This window comes from Elaeis guineensis, chromosome 1 (genome assembly GCF_000442705.2).
Source record: "Elaeis guineensis isolate ETL-2024a chromosome 1, EG11, whole genome shotgun sequence".
Taxonomy (NCBI): Eukaryota; Viridiplantae; Streptophyta; class Magnoliopsida; order Arecales; family Arecaceae; genus Elaeis; species Elaeis guineensis.
This window is the reverse complement of record NC_025993.2, coordinates 186,034,351-186,059,665: the sequence shown is the minus strand read 5'-3', so window position 1 is coordinate 186,059,665 and position 25,315 is coordinate 186,034,351. Positions and strand designations below refer to the sequence as shown.

At 34.2% G+C, this 25,315-nt stretch overlaps 1 pseudogene; it reads left to right on the top strand.

Annotated features, from left to right (window-relative positions):
- Positions 1–499: 499 nt before the first annotated feature.
- The window catches only part of LOC105034332 (ADP-ribosylation factor 1-like), a 30,033-nt pseudogene continuing 5,217 nt past the window's right edge, over positions 500–25,315 (top strand).

Here is a 25,315-nt window from a genome sequence, read left to right as displayed (position 1 = left end):
CCCTCCAGTGTTTTCGGGTGTTAATCGCTTCTCTTCATTAAGGTAAAAGAAACCTCGTCCTCTTCATCCGAATTAACATTTTTTTGTTGCTTTTTTTCCTTTGGTAACTGATATTTTTTTGTCTTTTTTGCTGGATCCATCTGTCCTGTCTGTCTTGGGCGTTTGAAATTCTTGGTTAGCTAGGTTATACTTTTAAAAGAAATTCTTGGCTGGGGGATTTTTGCTTCTTTCCAGATAATCGTTTCAGTGGACATTTCTTTTATATTAGATTTAGAAGGTTTATGTTTCGGCCCATTAGAATGCTCGAGATCGCTTTTTTGCTTCTGAATCATTTTATTCCTCTTATCAAATCCGCACATCCTTCACTCGAAGACAAGAGAGAGAAGTGTCAAGAAAAAAAAGGATAAATAAAACCTGGATTTCTTGCTTTTCTTCGTTTGACATTCTTTTTTTGAATTTCGATTTTTATTAGTCTAGCCGGTTGGTTCTTGAATATTCTTGCTCGCCTACTGCTGTGGCTATTTGCCAGTGTCAAGGAACGGATCTGTTTGAAATACGATCCCGAATCGTTGAATTTGTTTATTCACGCATTGTGCTCCGCGGGGCTTTGAAGGAACTGGGCTTTGGGAGGGGTTTGTTTGTTACGAACGAGGCAGGGAGATGGGGCTGCTTTTCAGCCGGCTTTTCGCCAAGAAGGAGATGCGCATTCTCATGGTTGGTCTCGATGCTGCTGGTAAGACCACCATACGCTACAAGCTCAAGTTGGTGGGGACAGTTACCAGGATCCCTACCATAGGTAAGTGTGGACGTGCTTAGGAAGGACGCGTTGACATTTTCGTTTTGTGTTATAGTTTTATGAAACTGTTTAGATGGGTGAGAAACAAACAAAAATACTATGTGGAAATGATGTTAACCTGCCGACCGAGGCAAGGTTCTATGCAGTTCTAAACGTTATCTTAATAAGATACCTTTACAATTAATGATTGATGGAGTTGAATGTTAGAAATAGAAAAAAAAAATGATATATGTGGACCCATGAACATAGCTGTCAGAGGAGGATACCATTATTTTATTATATTTATAGATGACCTATCGAGATATGGATACGTTTACTTTATGAAGTACAAATCTGAATCATTTGAAATGTTCGAACAAATCTGTAGTGAAGTTAAAAAACAGACTAAGAAGAGTATTAAAACTCTTCGGTCAAATCGAGAAGGTGAATACCTCACCAGTGATTTTCTGACATATCTAGAGGAGAATGGGATTCTCTCTCAATGAACCCCTCTTAAAACACTACAACAATAGGATGTCTGAAAGGAAGAATCGAACTTTGTTAGACATGATCGGTTCATGATGGGGTTTGCTAATCTGTCAATCTCTTTATGGGGATACGTTCTTGAAACTGCCTGCTATATTCTTAACAAGGTTCTGAATAAGTCTGTCGATAAAACTCCATATGAGATGTGGACAGAGCGTAGGCCGGTGCTCTCACACTTTCAGATTTGGGAATGTCCAACTTATGTCAAGTATTTAAAGATAGATAAGCTTGGACTAAAATCCGATAAATGCTTGTTCATAAGATACCCAAAGAAAACTAAAAGGTACTACTTCTACCTTGCTGAAGAACAAAAGGTGTTCCTTAGTAATAGGACAATTTTTTTGGAAAAGGTATTCCTTGGAGAAGAACTAATGCCAGCAAAATTGAACTTGATGAAGTTCATGAGATAGAAAAACTAGCACACACAGAATTGGCTTTGATTGAAAAATCAAATCTGGAGCCTGTAGAGGCACCATTAAGGAGATCCGATAGAGTACCACGTCAACCGATCAGATACTATAATTTCTTGATCCGGGATGGTGATCCTATCGAAGTAGATGAGAATGATGAGGATCCGATCACCTATATGGAAGCCATACAAAGGTTTGACTTCCAGAAGTGGTTTGAGGCCATAAAATTCAAGATAGAGTCTATGGAGATCAATAATGTATGGACACTAGTTGATCCATCCGAATGGATAAAATCTATAGGATGCAATTGAATTTTTAAAAAGAAAAAAGGAGCGGATGGAAAGGTGAAGACCTATAAAGCCTGTCTAGTTGCCAAAGATTACCATCAGCATTATGGTATTGACTATGACAAGACGTTTTCATCTATGGCAATGCTCAAGTCCATCCAGATTATACTTGCAAAAGCAGCATACTTAGATTATGAGATCTGACAAATGGATGTTAAAACTGCTTTCCTTAACGGAGAGCTGAAAGAAGAGGTGTATATGATACAATCTGAAGGATTTATATCTATAGACGAATCTAAGATGTGCAAACTAAATAGATCCATCTATGGACTTAAGCAGGCATCTAGGAGTCGGAATATGCATTTTAATAAGGTGATCAAAACGTATGGCTTCGTTAGAAATGGACAAGAGCCTTGCATCTACAAATGGGCTAATGATTCTGTAGTCATCTTCCTTGTACTGTATGTAGATGATATACTATTAATAGAAAATAACATCCCAGCTTTGTAAAGTGTAAAGCTATGGCTCTCATCACAGTTCTCTATGAAAGATTTGAGAGAAGCATTCTACATCCTAGGGATAAAGATCTATATAGATAGATCTAGAAGGTTGTTTGGATTGTTCTAATCTACGTACATCGATACCATATTGAAACGATTTAACATGAAGAATTTTAAAAAAAAATTATTCTTTGATAGGCCATAGAATTACTCTCTCCAAAAATGATTGTCCAACAACCCCTCAGGAGAGAGAGTGTATGAGCAGGATCTCATATACTTCGGTAGTGGGATCTATCATGTACGTTATGATGTGTATGAGATCGAATGTAGTATATTCACTAGGGGTAGTGAGTAGGTATTAGTTTAATCCGAATAAAAATTATTGAAAGATTGTGAAGACAATCCTTAAGTATTTGAGAAATACTAAGGACCAATGGCTTATCTATGGAAACACTGACTTGAAACTTATGGGATATACTGATTTCAATTTTCAGTCAGACCATGATGACAATAGAAGTGTGTTAAGCTATGTATTTATCTTAAATGGAGGAGCAATTTACTGAAAGAGTTTCAAGTAACATACTGTGATCGATTCTGTATGCAAAGTAAAATACATTGCTGCATCCGATGCTGCAAAAAAAAGCAGCGTAATTATGAAAGTTCATCATCGAGCTTGGAGTTACACTCTCTGTTGATGGCTCTGTTCTGTTGTATTGTAACAGCACTAGAGCCATAGCTCAAGCAAAAGAACTAAAGTCACAACAACATATCAAGCATATTTTGCATCGCTATCACCTTGTATGAGAGATCATGGATCGAGGTGACGTCGAGCCTCAAAAGATCGATAGAAAAGAGAACATAGCCGATCTCTTCACTAAAGCTCTCGGAATCAAAGAGTTCGATGATCATAAGTGGAAGATGGGTATAAGATATTACATCGATTGGCTTTAGTTCAAATGAAAGTTGTTAGAAAATATGTCCTAAAGTCAATTGTATGGATGATTGTGCTCATTTATAATATGTATATAAATTATTAATTAATAAATAAAAATAATTTTGACATCATTCATCATAAAGTTACATCTTTCTTGCTATAATTCTTATATTGTGATGAAGTCCTTAAAACTATAAAGTAATCGATAAAGGAGAATTTATCGTATAATTCTTAAATATGTTTGCGACCAAATGATACGTCATTAAAGAAAAAATGATGTTTATCGAGTGAAGGTCGTTGTGTGCCATATAGGTTGGTTGTCCCCTTAATCAAGGAGTATGGAGACACTGGTATGGCATACAGATGAGATGTAAGAGTACATCGTCACTGAATAAGTGACTCACTTGCTGAACGCTCTACTGTCAAGAGTAGCTCGCGAAACGTATGGGCATAAGTATCCCTCAAATCTAAGATCATCATAGTGATTTATAAGTAACTCACCATGCTTTAATGTTGGACTATCTACATTTCTAATACAGTGATGAAAGGCTATTGGGTACAATCAAGTACTTACGAAGTCTGTATTAAGAAATGTGTCCCAAAGCCAATCGTTAGACGATTGTGCTCATCTTGTAAACTGTATATAAATTTTTATTAATAAAAGTTATTTGATATTTTCATTACAAATTGATCATCTTTAAACTCTTGTGTTGTAATGAAGTCCTTAGGACTATATATATTAATCGACAAAGGAGGATTTATCGTTAAGTCCTTAAAATTGTTCGTGACCAAATGATACGCTATTACTAGGATGATAGCGATATCAAGTGTAGGTCGTTGAATGCCATATGAGTTGGTTGTCCTCTTAACCGAAGAGTGTGAAGATAATGTTATGACATGCAGATGGAATGTAGGAGTATATTTGCATCGAATGTGATCATATGCCGAGCACTCTGCTGTCAAGAGTAGCTTGTGAAGGGTATGGATATAAGTGTCCCTCTGATCTGAGACCACCATGGTGATTTATAAATAACTCACTGTACTTTAGTATTAGACTATCTGAGTTTCTAACTTAGTGACGGAAGGATACTAGGTGCAGTCAAATACTTATCAAGTCGGTGTGTGAGTCAAGATGAAATTGACCCCTTTGAATTGGTAGGAGATATGCATCAGTGTATTTTAATTTAGCAAAACCTTGACCAGGATAATCCATGAGATGGATTTAAAAGATTGAAATATAATGTGGTCGACTTAATTAGGGTTGACAGTTAAACCCTAAGTCACCTTGAGTATTTGAGTCAAAGGAATGAATTATACAGTAACCATACGCCAGTAGGTTCTAAAAGGTTGCTTTGCAATACTTCGACCCATCTGGTCGTTGGGTCATCATTGCTAGATGGTTACATTGATTGGTATAGAAAGTTATTCTTATGCTATCAACTTAGGTTCGAACCTATGAGATCACACGCATTAGAAGATTTGGTCAGATCTGATGGCTGAAAAGTCCAATTAGATTGTGACTCTAGTGAAGAGTCCTACTTAAACTAGAACTCTATAGGAGAGTCCCACTGAAACTGAAACTCTATAATTTATGAAAAATTAATTAGTAATTAGATTATTAATTGACTCAATTTGATTGAGTAAAGAGCTTTGGAACAAGTCTAATTGAATTAGATTTAGTTCAACTTAGATTGGGATTGATATGATCAAATTCGATTATAAGAAAAATTTGATCCTGATCGATCAGAATTTGGACTCAGTTAATTTTTAATTGGATTAAAAATTTGATGAGATATTTAAATTTTTAATTGGATTATGTTCATTTCTATCAGTGGTTTCAATCCAAATTTGATTTGGAATAGAATTGAACTAGAAATGAAGAGTCCAAGTCAGACTAGGACTCTATCCTTATCTTTTGCGTCACATCTGGATCCATGCCAATTTTTTCATGCCTAATTAGATTTAGGTTGTGATCCAATAAGGGTGGTTGGCTATAGTTGATGAGTCATAATATTTTCTCTTGCCTAATTCGAATGCGATCCAAATTAGAGATAAGATACAGACTAGGAAAGGAATTTTTCATATATGGTATATTGTTAGAGTCATATTTTTTTTTTCTTATTTTTTTTGAAGAATTCTTTAGCATGTGAGACTATAAATTTTTTCTCCACATCTTAATGATTTTTTTGGAATTTTTGGGGATGCCAAAAAGGGGTTTTGGTGTTGATTTATGGCATCTTTTTTTGGAAAGTTCTAATTCTTAGTGTATAAAAAGAGGACCCCTCTCTTGGACGTCCCATGATCAATTTTTTTGTAGATTTTTTATTTTCAGAGCCTCTTCTCCTCCTCCTTTCTTCCTCCTTCAAATCCTCTATCACTTTGGAGTGTCCAAGGTGCTTGTAGAAGAAGGAAGAGATTAGCTGTTGAAGTTATTCACAGACTAGCATCTTCGAGCCCCTGATCTACGCCAGTCTTCGAGTGGATTTTCTTATAGAAGCCAGACGACTTCGTATGGCTGTGAGTGACCTGAGAAACACTCTCTCCAATCGTTGGATTAGAAGAGATCAAGATCAAAAATTGTTTGGTAACGATCTCTAACTTATTTTGATTCCTATGGTAGATCTAATAGTTAGATCTGAAATTTCAACATCGATGAGATCGATGTGATTTTTATTTTCAGATCTAAAGTATATATTTTTAATATCAAAGATCCTAATATGGTAGTCTAAGATTAGATCTTATACTTATGATTAAGATTAAATTATTTAATCTATTATTTTTACTGCATAAAATTTTTTAATTGCATGTACTGCACTACCGTAAATTTTTTTCAATTGGTATCAGAGTCAGGTTATTTTGATATGAATTAATATGATTTTAGATCTAATTTTTTATTATTAGATCTGATTATTTATGATTTAGATTAGATCTAAATTAGTTTATTTTCAGATTTGATTATTATTTATTTAGATTAGATGTTCTGAGTAGCAAAGTACTCGGATTGGATAATCACCAGACCGTCTGGTCATAGGAGCTAGTAGAGTTTTATGACCCTCTCCTCCTATTCAATGGGATGCTCTTCATGGCGTGTAGGGGTGCCATTATGAAGTCTCATGAAGAAGAAAGTGAAATGAGAAAACTTACTTTCTTGTAAAATCTTAGATCTTGAAATTCTAGGTATTGTTGTATGTGATGCAAGTTGCGAAGATAGTTACATCTAATCTTGTTTACTCAAATTTATTTTGATCTAAAATCATAAAAAATTTAGATTTGATCTAAAAAAATTTATGACTTAATGTAAAAAGTTTACAAAGAAATTTTTTTTCGAAACCTTAACCATGTTGATGCAAAACTTAATTGAGAATTAAGTATCAAGCTGGTTGGATCTAGAATTGTGAGATCTAATGGCATTGCATAAAACATGGGGCATAGGTTAGCTCAAATCAGGTCCTTCTCTTTAATTGGATTAGACCTAAGATTAGAATCAAAAAATTGATTGACCATGTAGAGAAATTGATTAAGTCTAACTAAATATTGAATTAAATTAATCAGAATTTTTCTAGTACAATAGTTGTAGATGGTCAAGTCCATATCTTTTATTAGACCAAATGGACCTTGATTGTGGCTTAGTGGTTGAATCCGAATCATTAGATTGGTTAAATTGAAACTAATTAATCAATTGGTGTCTAAAATAAGTTTGGCATTTCGACCGGTGATTTTTAATTGGGAGTGGTTTATTTGGCCATTTCGATGGTGTCTAAGGCAAGCTTAGCAGATCCTCCCACCGATCTCACTTACCTGACCAATTTGGTGAACTAGATTTTGATTAGATTGCTAAGTGATTCGAGTTAGCCCATGCCATTAAGGTTGATCAGTGTGACTGATCTAGGTGCCAGTTTAATCAGCATGACCTAACCCGATTTAGTGACTTGGTGAAGTCAGTGGGAGGATTATGGTCTACTGATTGATCTTTTCTTCTCTTCTCTCTTCTCTAAATCGATTAAATCCTTTAAATTATTAGGTCCTTAAAATGAGCTGGTTATGGTGATAAGTAGATCATAGCCTCCCATTAAGGTGAGTGATAATGGATCTATTATTTCTGATTGACATTACAGGCACCATCCGTTTGATGTTCTCTCTGAATGATGGAATTATCATTCATCATATGATGACTTTGATGAACTATCTGATGATGGTTGGGTTGATCGAGTCATCCTCGGACCTGATCACTCATTAGGTAGAATCACTGAGTAGGTTCATGTTAATGGTTTGATCTAACCGAAACTTTCAGTGGAGACCCATTGCCTACTGAAATAAAATCTGAGGTTAAATTAAATACTAGAAGTTGTTTGGAGAAATAATTGGTTGAGCACCTACCCATAGGTGCATATGGGTTAATCGAGCCATCCTCGAGCCTATATGTAATCTATGTAGATTCTAGTACCCATTAAGGAATTAAAATAATTTTTCGAATTGGAGGTAGAGGCTATCAATTCGTATAAAATAGTAGGAGAACTTTTAGACTAAAGTCTAAATCTTTAGGATTAATAAATTCATATACTAATTAGACTTTGTTCTTTCTTTGGGTGTACAGATATGGCCTCAAACTTGTCAATCCAATCACTGTTCGATAGTGATAAGCTTACTGGATCGAATTTCAATAATTATTATAAAAAATTAAAGATTTTTCTGGAGCACGAGCGGATCTTTTATATGATAACGGATCCGGCACCTGAAGAGCCTGCTCCTAACACCCGAAGAGCGATCTGAGATACTTATTTGAAGTGGCTGAATGACCGCACCATGGTTTGTTACATCATGCAGGCCTCCATGAACGACGAGTTCAATCGAAAGTTTGAAGAAGCTCAGTCAGAGAAAATATTTCAAGTGTTGAGGGATTCTTTTGGTACTCCTGACGACATTGAGTGGCACAAGATTAGTTGCACCATTTTTAATGCTCGAATAAGGGAGGGTGCATCTGTTACTAATTATGTATTATACATGATCGAGCAGATTGAAAAATTGAGCAAACTCGACTTTTCTTTGCATGAACTGCTGGAAAAAGATGCGATCCTGAACTCTCTTTTCAAGTCTTACCTGTCGTTCCTCAGTCATTTCAGAATGACAAAGCCTGTAGTCAACTACCGTGGTCTGTTGGGCTTGCTACAGATTTTTGAGAAAGATCACCAGCTCCATAAGGAGACAGTAAATCTAGTGGGAGGATCTTCTTCGGATAGTCATCGTCCTTTTAAGAAAGAAAAAAAGAAAAAGAATAAGAAGGTGCCTGGTGCTGGAAATCAATCCCAAAAACTCAAGTTCAAGACTGATCAAAGTCAAGCAGAGTGCTTCTTTTGCAAGAAGCAAGGTCACTGAAAGAAGAATTGTCCTTAGTATATCACTTCTCTTGATCCGAACAGGCCAAAGAAGAAAAAGCAATCAGTTGGTGGACAAGATACTTATGTGATAATATCTTGTAACTTCTCTCTTATAGATACAATGACCTGAGTATTGGATACTGGAAGCCCTATTCATATTTGTAATTTGTTGCAGAGTCTTTAGGTCACTAGGAGATTTGGAGAAGGCGAGAGATTTCTGAATGTTGGAGATGGAAGATTAGTTTCAGTTCTAGCTTTAGGAATCATCAAGCTTATATTCGAGTCTTAGTATATTGTTCTTAATGAGTGTCATTACTGTCCTAATTTTCTTTTAAATATTATTTCTGTAGGCTTTTTGGCCAATTCAAATTATAAAATATCAATAAAAAAAAACTTTTGTGATATCATTTTGAATGGTGTTACAATTTTGCGTGGACAGTTGAACAATGGTATCTATATTGTATCTAGACCTAATGTAATGTACATTTCAAATAAATATTCTAGAATAGATGATGTCACAGATGCCTACCTTTGGTATTGTAGGCTAGGTCATATCAACAAGAGCAGGATAAATAGGTTGGTTCAAGAAAAAATTTTTGATAAATATGATTATGAATCGTTACCTACCTGTGAGTCTTGTTTGCTTAGAAAGATAACCAAGTCACCTTTTATTGAAAAAGGTGAATGAGCCAGTGATGTGTTGGGTCTGATACATACTGATGTATGTAGACCCATGAGCACATGTGCCAGAGGAGGATATAGCTACTTCATCACGTTCACAGATGACCTATCTAAGCATCTACTTGATGAAACACAAGTCCGAATCGTTTGAAATGTTCAAATGGTTCCATAATGAAGTAGAGAAACAAACTCAAAAAAGTATTAAAATTCTTCAGTCTGACTAAGGAGGTGAATATCTCTTCAGTAAATTTTTGACATATCTAGGAGAGAATGGGATTCTCTTCTAATGGATCTCTCCAGGGATACCACAGCATAATGGCATCTCAGAAAGGAGGAATCGAACCTTGTTAGATATGGTTCAGTCCATGATGGGGTTTGCAATTTTGTCGATCTCCTTTTGGGGATATGTACTTGAAACAACCTGTCTTGTGCTTAATAATATTCTGAGCAAGTCAGTTAGTAAGATACTATATGAGATATGATCAGGATATAGGTCGAACCTCTCTTACTTTAAGGTTTGGGGGTATCCAGCTTATGTTAAATGATTACAAACTGACAAGCTCAGTCCTAAGTCTGATAAGTATAATTTCATAGGGTACCCTAAAGAAACGAGGAGATATTACTTTTACCTATCTGCTGAACAAAAGATGTTTGTCAGCAGTAAGGCATATTTTTTGAAAAAAAAATTCTTTAGTAAAAGAATAAGTGCCTCTAAAATCGAGCTTGATAAAGTTTGACAGATAGAAGAACCGACACCAATGATTGAATCTGAATCGGATTTGATGAGATCAAATCTGGAGCCCAATGAACAAACATCCTTAAGATGATCTGATAGAGTACCACGTCAGTCAGACAAATACTTAGGTTTCTTGATCCGGGATGGAGATCCTATCGAGCTCAATGAGAACGATGAGGATCCAATCACCTACATGGATGTAATACAGAGATCTAACTTTGATAAATGGCTTGAAGTCATAAGATCCGAAATAGAATCCATGAAGGTCAACAATGTATGGACATTAGTTGACCTACCTGAAGGGGTAAAGCCCATAGGATGTAAGTGGATCTTCAAGAGAAAGAGGGGTGCAGACGGAAAGGTAGAGACTTATAAAGTCTATTTGGATGCCAAAGGTTATCGTCAGCGTTATGGTATTGACTATAACGAGATATTTTCTCCTGTGGCAATGCTCAAATCCATTCGGATTATACTTGCGATAGTAGCATATCTGGACTATGAAATCTGACAAATGGATATGAAGACAGCTTTCCTAAATGGAGAGCTGAACGAAGAGGTGTATATGATACAACCTGATGGATTCATATCCACAGATAAGTCCAAGGTGTGCAAGCTTCAGAGATCCATTTAAGGATTGAAGCAAGTATCTCAGAGTTGGAACATACATTTTGATAAAGTGATCAGAACGTATGGCTTCATTAGAAATGGAGAGGAACCCTGCATATATAAGTGGACAAATGGTTCGATAATTATATTTTTTGTGTTATATATGGATGACATTCTCTTAATCAGAAATGATGTCCATTACAGAAAATAAAAGTGTGGCTATCATCATAATTCTCCATGAAGGATCTGGGAGAAGCAGCCTACATCCTAAGGATGAAGATCTATAGGGATAGATCTAAGAGGCTGCTCAGGCTCTCCCAATCCACGTACATAGATACCATGCTGAAATGGTTCAGCATGGAGAATTTCAAAAAAGGCTATCTTCTGATAGGCCAAGAAATTTTTCTTTCGAAAAGAGATTGTCTGATAACTCCTCAAGAGAGAGAGTGTATGAGTAGAGTTCCATATGCTTCGGTAGTGGATTCTATTATGTACATCATGATATGTATGAGACCAGATATGGCATACTCATTAGGAATAGTGAGTAGATACCAGTCTGATCCAGAAAAAAATCATTAGAAGATCGTAAAGATCATTCTTAAGTATTTAAGAAATATTAAGGACTAGTGGCTTGTGTATAGTGAAACTGATTTAAAACTTGTGGGGTTCACCGACTTCAGCTTTCAGTCAAACTATAATGATAGTAAGAGTGTGTGGGGTTATATTTTTATTCTAAATGATAGAGCAATATGCTGAAAAAGTTTTAAGTAGAATACTATGGTAGACTCTGTTTGTGAAGCAGAATATATCGCGGCATCTAATGCTATGAAGAAAGCTGTATGGTTGCAGAAGTTCATCGGCGAGCTCGGAGTAGCACCTTCCGTTAATGGCCCTATTTTGTTATATGTGATAATGCTGGAGCCATTGCTCAAGCCAAGGAGCCGAGATCCCATCAGTGCATCAAACATATTCTGTGCCGTTATCACCTTATCCGAAAGATCATGGATCGAGATGACATCGACCTTTAGAAGATCGATGGAAGGAAGAACCTGACCAACCCATTTACTAAAGCTCTCAAAATCAAAGAGTTTGATGACTACGAATCAAAGATGGGTATATGATACTGTATCGATTGGCTGTAGTCCAAGTGAGAGTTATTGAAAAATATGTCCTAAAGCCAATCGTTAGACGATTGTGCTCATCTTGTAAACTGTATATGAATTTTCACTAATAAAAGTTATTTAATATTTTCATTATAAATTGACTATCTTTAAACTCCTGTGTTGTAATGAAATCCTTAGGACTATATATATTAATCGACAAAGGAGGATTTGTCGTTAAGTCCTTAAAATTGTTCACGACCAAATGATACACTATTACTAAGACGATAGCGATATCAAGTGTAGGTCATTGTGTGCCATATGAGTTGGTTGTCTTCTTAACTAAAGAGTGTGGAGATACTGTTATGACATACAGATGGAATATAGGAGTACATTCGCATCGAACGTTACTATGTACCGAGCACTCTACTGTCAAGAGTAGCTTGTGAAGGGTATGGGTATAAGTGTCTCTCTAATCTGAGACCACCATGGTGACTTGTAAGCAACTCACTGTATTTTAGTACTAGACTATCTGAGTTTCTAACTTAGTGACGGAAGGATACTAGGTGTAGTCAAGTACTTATCAAGTCGGTGTGTGAGTTAAGATGGAATTAACCCCTCTAAATTGGTAGGAGATATGCATCAGTGTATTTCAATTTAGCAAAACCTTGGTCAGAGTAATCCATGAGATAGATTTGGAAGGTTGAAATACAATGTGATCGGCTTAATTAGGGTTGACAGTTAAATCCTAAGTCACCTTAGGCATTTGGGTCAAAGGGATGAATTATATGGTAACCATATGCCAGTAGGTTCTAAAAGGTTCCTTTGTAACACTTCGACCCATCTGGTCATCGGGTCATCATTGCTAGATGGTTACATCGATTGGTATAGAAAGTTATTCCTATGCTATCGACTTAGGTCCAAACCTATGGGGTCACATGCATTAAAAGATTTGGTCAGATTTAATGGCTGAAGAGTCCAATTGGATTGTGACTCTGGTGAAGAGTCCTACTTGGACTAGGACTCTGTAGGAGAGTCCCACTGGGACTGAGACTCTATCATTTATGAAGAATTAATTAATAATTATATTACTAATTGACTCAATATTTAATTGAGTAAAGAGCTTTGGAACAAGTCTAATTGAATTAGATTCAGTTCGACTCAGATTGGGATTGATATGATCCAACCTGATTATAAGAGAAATTTGATCCTGATTCAATCAGGTTTTGGACTCGGCTAATTCTTAATTGGATTAAAAATTTGATGAGATATTTAAATTTTTAATTAGATTAGATTTATTTCTATCAATAATTTCAATCCAAATTTGATTTGAATTAGAAATGAAGAGTCCAGATCAGACTAGGACTCTATCCTTATCTTTTGCACCATATTTGGATCTATGCTAATTTCTCCATGCCTAATTGGATTTGGGTTGTAATTTTTGGTATCATGAGAGAGGATCCAATAAGGGTGGTCGACTATAGCTGATGAGTCATAATATTATCTCTTGCCTAATTCGAATGCGATCCGAATTAGAGATAAGATATAAACTAGGAAAGAAATTTTTTGTATATGGTATATTTTTGGAGTCACATTATTTTTTCTTATTTTTTTTAAGGAATCCTTTGGCATGTGAGACTCCAAATTTCTTCTTCACATCTTAATGATTTTTTTTGAATTTTTGGAGATGCCAAAAAGGGGATTTGGTGTTGATTTATGGCATCCTTTCTCGGAAAGTCCTAATTCATAGTCTATAAAAAGGGGACCCCTCTCTTGGACGTCCCATGATCAATTCTCTTATAGATTTTTTATTTCTAAAGCTTCTTTTCCTCCTCCTCTCTTTTTTCTTTAGATCCTCTATCACTTTGGAGTATCCAAGGTGCATGTAAAAGAAGGAAGAGGTCAGCTGTCGAAGTTGTTTGTAGACTAGCATCTCCGACCCCTAATCTGCGTCAGTCTTCGTGTGAATTTTTTTATAGAGGTCAGATAATTTTGTGTGGCTGTGAGTGACCTGAAGAACATCCTCTCCAACCATTGGATCAGAGAAGATCAAGATCAAAATTTATTTGATAACGATCTCTAACTTATTTTGATTCCTATAGTAGATCTAATAGTTAGATCTAGAATTTCAGCATCGATGAGTCGATGTAATTTTTATTTTTAGATCTAAAGTACATATTTTTCATATCAAAGATCCTGATGTGGTAGTCTAAGATTAGATCTTATGCATGTGATTAGGATTAAATTATTTAATCTATTATTTTTGCTGTATAAAATTTTTAAATTATATATACTGCACTATCATAAATTTTTTTCAGTCTGTGTATGGATCAAGATGGAATTGATCTCTTCGGATTATAGGAGCTGATGTATCACTGTATTTCAATTTAGTTAAACCTTGATCAAGATAATCTATGTGATGGATTTGAATGGTTGAATACAATGTGGATGATCCTTCAGAGTTGACAGTTTAATCTTAGATCGTTCTAGAGCATTTAGGATTAAAAAAATGAATTATGCGATAATGATATGCATAGGTTCTTAAATATTATCTTACAAATATTCGATCTATCTAGATGTCGAAAATTATTGCTAGATAGTAACTTCGATTAGTACAGAAAATAGTTTCTATGCTACTGATTTAATGTTCGAACCTATGGAGTCACGCATAAAATCAAACAATGTAGAAAAGAATTGATCTAAGTCTATATGTTCAATTTAAAAGTACATGACTTGATTGAACAAATAGATTAACTTGATTGAAAATTAAGTTATGGCTCATACGGGATTAAATAGTTGACTATGTCTAGCTAGCACTAAACATGAGGTTCAGGTTCAATTTTAGGGATGAACAAGATTTGATCTTTGATCCAAGGAGTCTATGAGAGATTAGATTTAAGGCTAATTAATTTTAGATTAAATCTAATTTAATTAGATTTAATTGAGTTCATAAATTCAAGTTAGATTTGGTCCTAAATCCTAAATAGTTTGAGATTGACAGTCTATTCGAAATTGGTTTAAATCAATTTTAAATTGAATTCGAAGTGATCCATATTTAGATTAGATTTTTAGAGTCCATTTTTACTGAAACTCTCTCTCCTTATGGCTGATCAAGAGGTGGTGGGGTGCTACATAGTGCCGCCCTGCACTTGGGTGTGGGTGCATGAGGACGCCTAGTTAGGTGCCAATCCTTTATCCTTTAGGATTTCTTCTTTGATAAGTTATGGATTAATTCAAAGTCTGTTTGAATTAGAAATTCTAGTCTTATGGGTCATAAAAAATTATTTATAAATAGGAAGGATATCTAATTATCATAGCATAACATTTAGATTGTATGCTAAGATGAGAAAGAGAGAGAAAGAAGAGGCGTGAAGGACGAGTAGGCATCACCCTTGTCATGTTTCCCTTTGGGCGTCCCATCTTCTCCAAGGCATGGAGGCACTTTGGGCATCCTCTCTTGCTGATGTGAGGTGTCACATCAAAAGTTCTCTCCCCTCCCTTGTTGCCTTGCAAAGGTGCTTCAATCTGAAGCTTCATCCCGTTTTCCTGTGAAGTTTGGCATATGCACAAAGTAGAGGATTTGTGGATTCAGGCCTACGTGAGGCTTTGGATTCAAAATGTTTGGAGATTTGATCCCTATTTCATAGCATGTCAGGTAAAGATATAATCTTTATTAAGTTGTTATAAAAAATTTTTAGATGCACCCTGACTATACCCCATTCTCTCAAAGAAAAAGATTTCTTTCTCTTCACCATGTGGATTAGCTAATTCAAAATCACCATGTATGTTGAAAGGACACTGCTTCAAATATTTTTCAAAAAAGTTTCGATGGAAAACAATGATCAATGAAAATAGATTTGTTATTTATAAAAGAAGAGGTGATGGATATTATATTATGAAAAATGGCATCGAACTTGATAACAGATATGTTGTTTCTTATAATTTAAGCCTGTTGGTTAGATATCAAGCTCATATCAATATTGAATGATGCAACAAATCAAAAATAATTAAATATCTTTTTAAATACATTAAAAATGATGGAAACAGAATGAGAGCTATCATTACAGAAAATGTGATAATAAATGTAGACACTGGAGAATGGTAGTATGAACAAGTTGATGAAATAAAAATATATTGGGACTATAGATATTTATCCGCATATGAATCTATATGGAGGCTATTTCAGTTTGATGTATATTTTAGAGAACCAACAGTTGAATGATTAGTTTTATATCTTTTGATGATGCATACTGTAGCCTATCATGGAAACAGAATCTAACAAGCATGCTCGGCCGACAGAATATAGATAAAACCATGTTTACTGAGTAGATGGAAATGAACAAAATATGTGAAGATGCAAGGAACTTATTATATGCTGAATTTCCAAAAAAATGTGTATGGAATGTTAAAGATAAAATATGAACCCAAAGAAAGCAAAAGAATCGGATCGATAGAATTGTTTACATACACCCAAGTTCTGGTGAATTATATTATTTAAGAATGCTTTTGAATATCATCAAAGGACTACAAAATTATGATAAAACAAAAATTGTTAATGATATTTTTCATCCAACTTTTCAGTCCGTTTGCAATGCTCTCGGATTATTAGGTGATGACAAAGAATGGCATGAAGCATAAAATAAAGCTTCTTATTGGGCATCATCATGTGAATTAAGGCAGCTTTTTGTCACTCTGATCATTTATTGTGACATAGCTGATCCGAACAAACTTTTAGAAATCCATTGAAAACTCTTTAGAGATGTTGTGCTTTACAGAATAAGAAATACTTTAGAAACATCTAATCTACATATTCTAGAATTTTAGTTGAAAAATTATATTTTGGTTGAACTAGAAAAATTATTCAATAAAAATTGCTGCTTTCTTTTGGATTACAATCTGTCGATGCCTAATAAAGTCATGGTGCAAGAAATTACTAACAAATTGTTGATGGAAGAATTAGATTATGATGTATATGAAATACAGAAAGAATATTCAAAATTATTTGAAGGCTTGAATGAAGAACAGAGAATTATTTATGATTCTGTATTAGATTCTATTGAGAAAGACAAGGGCTGTTTGTTTTTTGTATATGGTCATGGAGGGACAGAAAAAATTTATCTTTCACGAATAATCATTATGAAAATATGCTTGGAGAAAAAATTGTGCTGACAGTAGCATCTTCTGGAATTGCATCTTTATTACTTTCGGATGGCCAAATAGCACATTCAAGATTTAAAATTCTCATTCACGTTGATGAGCACTCGACATGTGAAATAAAAAAGAGAACACAACTTGCAGCATTGATTAAATCTACAAGTTTAATAGTTTGGAATGAAGCTCCAATGAATCACAAAAATTATTTCAAAGTACTAGATAGATCTCCGAAAGATATTTTACAATCAGACAATCCAGACAGAGATGAAAAATCATTTGGAGGTAAAACAGTATTGCTTGGTGGAGATTTCAAATAGATTCTTTTACTTATTGTTAAAGGTAGAAGAGTTGAAACAATTGATGCATCAATAAGCCGATCATACTTATAAAAATATTTTCAAATCTACGCATTAAAAAAGAACATGAGACTGTTTAATAACAATAGTGGTGAAGAATACTAGAGGATGCTTGCTAGCTTTAGTGAATGGGTTTTAAATGTTGGTGATGGGAAAATATCAATATACAAATTTCATGATGAAGAAGAAGAACCAAATTGGATTAGAATTTTAGATATTTTTATTATGAAGGCAGATAGAGATCATATGGAACATATTACTTCACAAGTTTATGAAGATTTCAAAGAAAATTATAAAGATCCCATATATCTGAAAGAGCGGGCTATCATACCCCTATGAATGATGTAGTTGATGAGCTAAACTTGCATATGCTTTCATTGGTGCCAACTGAAGAATAAACTTTCTTAAGTATAGATACAGTATTCAAAACATCAGCTGATATAATTATGAAAGATATTCTTTATCCATCAAAATTTTTAAACTCTCTAAAGTTCAATTGAATTTCAAATTATGATTTAAGACTGAAGGTAGGTACTCCGATTATGCTATTAAGGAATATTAACCAAAGTGTCGGGCTTTGCAATGGAGCAAAACTTCTTACAACCAAATTAACATTTAAAGTACTCGAAGTAGTAATAATCACTGGAAATATTATCGGTTAGAAAGTTTGCATCCCTCAGATTATAATGTAGGTCACAAAAATAAAATGGCTATTTATTTTTAAAAGGAGACAGCTTTCGATAAGACTTTGCTATGCAATGACAATTAACAAAAGTCAGGGGCAAATACTAAAAAAAATTGGGTTATATCTGCCCAAACCTATATCTTCGCATGGTCAACTATATGTTGCCCTTTCACATGTTACTTCATATGAAGGTCTAAAAATTCTCATAAAAAATGAGCATGATATACTAGAAGTATTTTCAAAGAATATTATTTACACAGAAATTTTTTCTGATTTACCTTCGGGTACTTATTTTTCATATTGTGTGTTTTATTTGCATAATTTATATAGCTGCACTAACATTAAATACTATCATATCATCAAACAAGATAAAAAAAAGGGCAAATAGAGTACAGCTTACTTTCACAATTAAATTTAGAGAGATGCACCTAGAAAATCAAAGTTAGAGTTTCGCGTATATGGGACTCAACAAATCCGAATGCTAACAATCAATTGATAAGTGTCGATTGCATCTTGCTTGATGAAGAAGTTAGTATCTTTGATTTTCTAATTTTGACCATGTTTTTTTATAGTGAATGATATTCCTAAGTTTGTGGATATTTCTACTTTATATAGAACTTTATGATTCAAGCATCTATTCGAAAGGAGGATGCTTTACATTTCAAGAATTTGCTTATGGAAGAAAAAATTTATTTGATACAAAAATTCAATGTCACTTCAAACAAAAGAAATTTTTGAGCTGCCCCCCACCAATATATTATTTACTTCAATAGATGGATATGCATTCTATACCATTTCAAAAATTTTATTTTATTAGTTTTGATGAATTACCTTCCAAAAACTATAACGATGCATATCTGATAGGTATAAATTTGCATAACAATGCCTGATTTCAGAAATTTTAAAAAATATATACTGACTATCTCTTCTCTTTGCAGATGGGATAGGCCATATTATAGCTATTGGAAACATTGAAGAAATAAATGTCAAGCAAAAAGCTGTCAAAAAAAGAAATATGAAAATTGAAGATTCAGAGTAATGAACCTAAACATTTAGAGTAATGAACCTAAACTTATACTTTCTTAATAAGTCAAACTGCACTGATAATTTAGATTTTTTTTCTCCTTAATATATTTCGGTATGTTAAAAATACTATCCATCGATAATAATACAGTATACAGAAGATATCGATCACACTTTGGGGAAAATTTCCTGAAGAGCTTGACGGACAACTTATTCGGACAATGGAACAAACTGGCCCGATGATAATTATTTTGACAGGTATGACTATTAGAACATATGGAGATACATTCTTTTCTATATAAAAAATTTATTCTCATAAATTTTAAATAATAATTATAGAGTATTGATGATATTTTACATATACAGATAAAATTTGCCTATCCAATTCTTCGACATCTAGATATTATATAGATGCACAGTTTCTTGAAATACAAAATTATCGAATTAGGTTAAGATATATAGTATGTTATGTTATATATTTAGAAAATAGAGTTTATATATATTAAAATTATTAAATCGATTTTATGATATACAGGCTCAATAGGGCGATAGCTATGATCACAATTACAGAAGAAAAACAAGCTTCACCTGTGGATCTTGCATATGAAGCAACAACAAATAAAAAATAATTAAAGAATTATTAGAGATGGATCTACAAATCACTTAGGTACAATGCTCAATATAAGTAAGTGATTTAACAGTGCAATTCTGTACATGTTGTCCTATAACAACTTATTTTTTCTTTATAGGGCACGAAATTTACGTATCAAGCAAAATTAAAAGCGATTGATACTTCCTACGATTGGTGATACAAAGCATGTTACAACTGCAGATCCGCGATCAAAACATATGGTGATAACTTTTGGTGCAACCAATGCAACAAAAACGATCAACCTCTGGTGCCATGGTAAACAAATGAAAAATTCTTCTGAATTATATTAAAAATTTATGAGAAATCATAAAATTAATTATTCTTCCGAATGAATATACTTTTTTATTATTTTAATTTTTTAGATACAAATTGAATGCGATGGTCGAAGATGATACTGCTGATATCAATTTCATTATATTCAGAAAACTGGCTCAGCAATTAATTAGGACACTAGCATTCAATCTTGCAACCAACCCAAGATCAAATAAATTTGTTCTTCCAAATGTCATAGAAAAAATCCTTGACCGCTTCTATACCTTTCAAATTATGTTTGGTCAGCAATATGGTGAAGATGCTAATCATAATTTTTGAGTAATAAAGATTTTTTAGGATAGTGATTTTTTTACCGACAATTCGCAAGAAGCTTCCAATACCAAATCTTCCTCACTGCAACTTCTGAAAGAAATAGTAATTACTACTCTTGAAAAATGTTTGCATTCGAAAATCTTTCAACAGATTATTCAAAAAATATCTTTTCTTACAATCAGCCAATAAACTTTGTGGCCGATTATCTAGGACTAATTTTTTTCATATAAATTTTTATTTCTATTTTACAAAGAACCGGCAACACCGCCATCCGAGAAAAAACTTAGCATCAGGTAATGCAATATTGTCCGACTAATTGGTCTTCTCTATATTTTCCACGGCATTTTACCATATCATAGACAGACTTTTTCAGAATACTGATAGAACTTTAATTTTCGCAGGACAATTGAAGAGAAAAAATTGAAAGGGCACTGATTCTTTTATGATTTTTTGGATAAAATTATATGTTCTACCTTTTTCAACCGGAATTGTATATCTCTGCTCCAACTAAAACTACTGAAATCCGCTGCATGGCGCGGGTTTTTGCTAGTATGTATATATTTTCGAGGACGCGAATTCCGTTTTCTTTCTTTCTGTCTCTCTCTCTCTCTCTCTCTCTTTTTGTTTTTTAATGTCAATGCGGCGACACCACAATTTCTTTTTGGTTTTTTGGGTTCCTCTAATCCAATCTCCGCGTTGCGCTGAAGCAGTTCGCTCCTTTCCCATCTACCGTCCTCCCTCCACGGTGTTTTCGGGTGTTAATCGCTTCTCTTCGGTAAGGTAAAAGAAACCTCGTCCTCTTCATCGGAATTAACATTTTTTTGTTGCTTTTTTTGTTTTTTTTGCTGGATCCATCTGTCCCTGTCTGTCTTGGGCGTTTGAAATTCTTGGTTAGGTTATACTCCTAAAAGAAATTCTTGGCTGGGGGATTTTTGCGTCCTTCCAGATAATCGTTTCAGTGGACATATTTTTTATATTAGATTTAGAAGGTTTATGTTTCGGTCCATTAGAATGCCTGAGATCGCTTTTTTGCTTCTGAATCATTTTATTCCTCTTATCAAATCCGCACATCCTTCACTCGAAGACAAGAGAGAGAAGTATCAAGAAAAAAAAGGATAAATAAAACCTGGATTTCTTGCTTTTCTTCGTTTGACATTCTTCTTTTTGAATTTCGATTTTTGTTAGTCTAGCCGGTTGGTTCTTGAATATTCTTGCTCGCCTACTGCTGTGGCTATTTGCCAGTGTCAAGGAACGGATCTGTTTGAAATACGATCCCGAATCGTTGAATTTGTTTATTCACGCATTGTGCTCCGCGGGGCTTTGAAGGAACTGGGCTTTGGGAGGGGTTTGTTTGTTACGAACGAGGCAGGGAGATGGGGCTGCTTTTCAGCCGGCTTTTCGCCAAGAAGGAGATGCGCATTCTGATGGTTGGTCTCGATGCTAATTGGTAAGACCACCATACGCTACAAGCTTAAGTTGGTGGAGATAGTTACCAGGATCCCTACCATGGGTTAGTATGGACGTGCTTAGGAAGGACGCGTTGACATTTTCGTTTTGTGTTATAGTTTTATGAAACTGTTTAGATGGGTGAGAAACAAACAAAAATACTATGTGGAAATGATGTTAAGCCTTTCTTTTGCTTTCTTTTCTTTTCCATTTCTAACATTCAACTCGATCAATCATTAATTGTAAAGGTATCTTATTAAGATAACGTTTAGAACTGCATAGAACCTTGCCTCGGTCGGCAGGTTGATATATTTTTTTGTTAGAAGCATGGGACACACACCAAGGGAGTACCTTTCTCCTCTATCCTTTTTTTGTGGTCGTTTATCTTGTGTTGTAATTATTTTTTCCTTGTGCATCAAGCCTCAACCTACCTTTTCCCCTCCTCGTGCATTGTTTTCTCTTTCTAATCTAACCTTATAAGGAGAGCACAGGTCATTCTAGTCAGACTTCATTCAATGAAATGTCATGTAAAGATTAGAAATGGTGAAGGTGTCTCTTCACCATGGGACAAGTCAGCCAATAATCTTCCGCTCTTGACTCACAAGGATGTCACGTTCCACTTAGCAGACCTCGTGGTCAATGATGCCTTTGTAGCACCACACTGGCTCCTATTATATCTTGGTATAGCTAATGCTTGTCTTCTATTATCCAGACATTTAGTTTTTAGTGGTGATGCATATGTTTGTGTGCTGCCATGAAACAATACTGCTTGTTCTCTCTTTAATGTGACAGTCTAGCTGTCGAACTGTACGATACCTGATTTCTGAAGAAACCTACATGTGCTACCTTTTTAAATTTGATACACTTGGCCTCCTTATCTTGTAGAACTCCATATTGTTGCAACTTCGACTGCCATGACCTGTTGCCTTGCGAACATGATGGATATCAAGAACTGAACTTTGCAATTATCAACATCATCGGCATAGACTGAATCTATGTAACATACATTTCACACCTGCAAAAAAAATAGGATTTCTGTTAGAGCCTGAACTAAGAAATCTAAGAATTCAGCAGTGACTTTCTTTTTGTCTTTTTACTCTAGTTGAATTGAAAGCTACAACAGCAACTGTTTATGCAGTATGTGATCTTGCACAAACCATGGCATAAATGCTGCATTCTTCATCACTATCAAAAATGGTAAATATTGGTATTTAATTTTATGTGTTGTCATCCCAATTGTGATAATGATTATTCTTCTTACTTGTTCATGGTTGTACAATTTTGAAATTATTCATGATTGAAATGCTAAATTTGAATGTTGGAAGACCATCTCAAGGCCAATGAAAAGTTGATGAAACTTTAGTAAAAAAAAGCATGACAAGTCTGCAGTTTTTAACAAGCTTCCTACATTGAGTCATGCACGTTGATAGAAGAAGTTAAAGAAGTTCTGGTAACATAAGATATTCTATCATTGCTATCCAGGCTTTCTCGTCATTGTAAGAACCACACTACTAGGCAACTTAAAGGTCACATGGAAGTTGCTCTTTCAATATTTCATGCTAAAGCGCCATGATGAAATTTTGCCACTAAATATTGAGGTTATTGATGAGTTTAAGAATGATTCCACTTGCCAAGTTGCAGTCTTTGACAAAACATGTACCAATAACAATATTCTTTAGAATATCTGTTAGCACAATCATAATAACAAATATGATGAATGGTCAATTGAAGTAGGAATTAAGTCCTCATATTGAGAAAGGTTGACCCACTGATACTATCTTAGCCACTCAAGACCAAGTTTTCCTCAAGGTGGACCAGTTGAGATAATGCAAATGCAGACCAGGTGAGCAGATCAAAGGCACACTAAATCTTCTAGATTAAGAAAATGATCCATTGAGTTGGGTTGATTGGAAGAAAAATGTCAAAGTCAAACCATCAATATATGGATCATGGAAAGATTAATTCCTCATCAATTGATATAGGTTTCATTATCCTCAGCTGCTAAGGGGAATTTGGTTGTTCTGATTGGATTTTTTTTTTTTTCCCTTTTTTAGCTTAGGTTTATCTCTATGTAGAACGAAGGTCAATTTGAAGTAGGATTCATTTCGAAGAGTCTCTTTTTAGTTATGGTTTGAGTTGAGAAAATTAGAAGTTATTACAGATAAGCTTTTTTAGGAGGATTTGTTTTTTTTTATTACAATAATGATCTTCCATGCAGATTCAAACTTTGTAATTGAAACATTATTTTTGGTCATATAAAAGAAGTTTCTTTGAGAAAGGATTTTCAAGCTCTCCTTTTTGGAGAATATTTCTTTTAAAGGTGCTGTTCTTTTCCTTTTAGTAAAGCTGTCTTACAATAACATGTTTCTTTTCTTTGTGCTTTTGATCCTAGTAGCATTCCTCTTATCTTCTTAAACATATCAGTTAAACTAAGTCCTTGAACTTCTCTTCTTTCATGGTATGACTTGTCTATGCGGTTGATGATTCCTTCAACCAATTTGAATAGTCATAAAGTTCTATGTGGTGATGATGACTTCACCTTGCTTGTATTTTTCCCTTTTTTCCTATTTGAAATCTGTCTCTTTAAATGTCTTATTCAAACTTTTCTATTGAATGGAGGAATGGTAAGCTTGAACTGTTGTTTTTTCATAGGCCATTATCAAGATCCATGGGCTGCAGGATCTATAAAAGCTATTAGTTGCATAATACAGCCATCAAATTACAACCTAAATGTTGATATGTACACCTATTTGTGTTGTTCAACATTTCATAAACTAATATAACAATAAATTTTACTTAAATAGTAACCAAATACAAGATACTCATGAACAGTTTGTTCAATGGATAGCTTTAGTTGAGATGTTTTGTAACACTATGGATAAGAGTGAGAAATGAGTATTGGGGAATCTATAAGAGTTGCTCATATTGAGAAAAAGTAATGATTGATGGAGAAGGTATGGGCATGCATTTTTTTTTTTAAATTATTTTTTTAAATATGAATGCAAGAAAAACTTAGTCTGTGGTTAAGAATGAGAACTTACAGGCAGCTTGATCCACTATTCTAATCCATGTCTCCAATTGAACTTTTATTTAAATGTTAGTATCAAACTATCTAATTTATTGAACTTTCTTGGGCCAATGTGTATTTTTAGACTTTTCTTTTACCGTTGCAGATTCTATTTTTATTTTTTATTTTTTTAGAGTGCCTTTTGGGATGCTTCTATTTCACTTTGAGTTTGATATTTATGGCTAAATTGTCTTTTTCTTTGATAAAGGCAAATTTTGGTTTTTGATCCACGCTTAAGGTATTGTCTTTGTAGCCATGAATCAATATAGAGACAAGCTGAGAATTTTATTAACCTTATTCTACTAAAGTTATCGTAGCAGACTCAAGTTTATGAAAAATCTTCCTTTGGGAACTCAATCCTTGAAAAAAAATTATGTATTTGGTATTCTCCATGGTG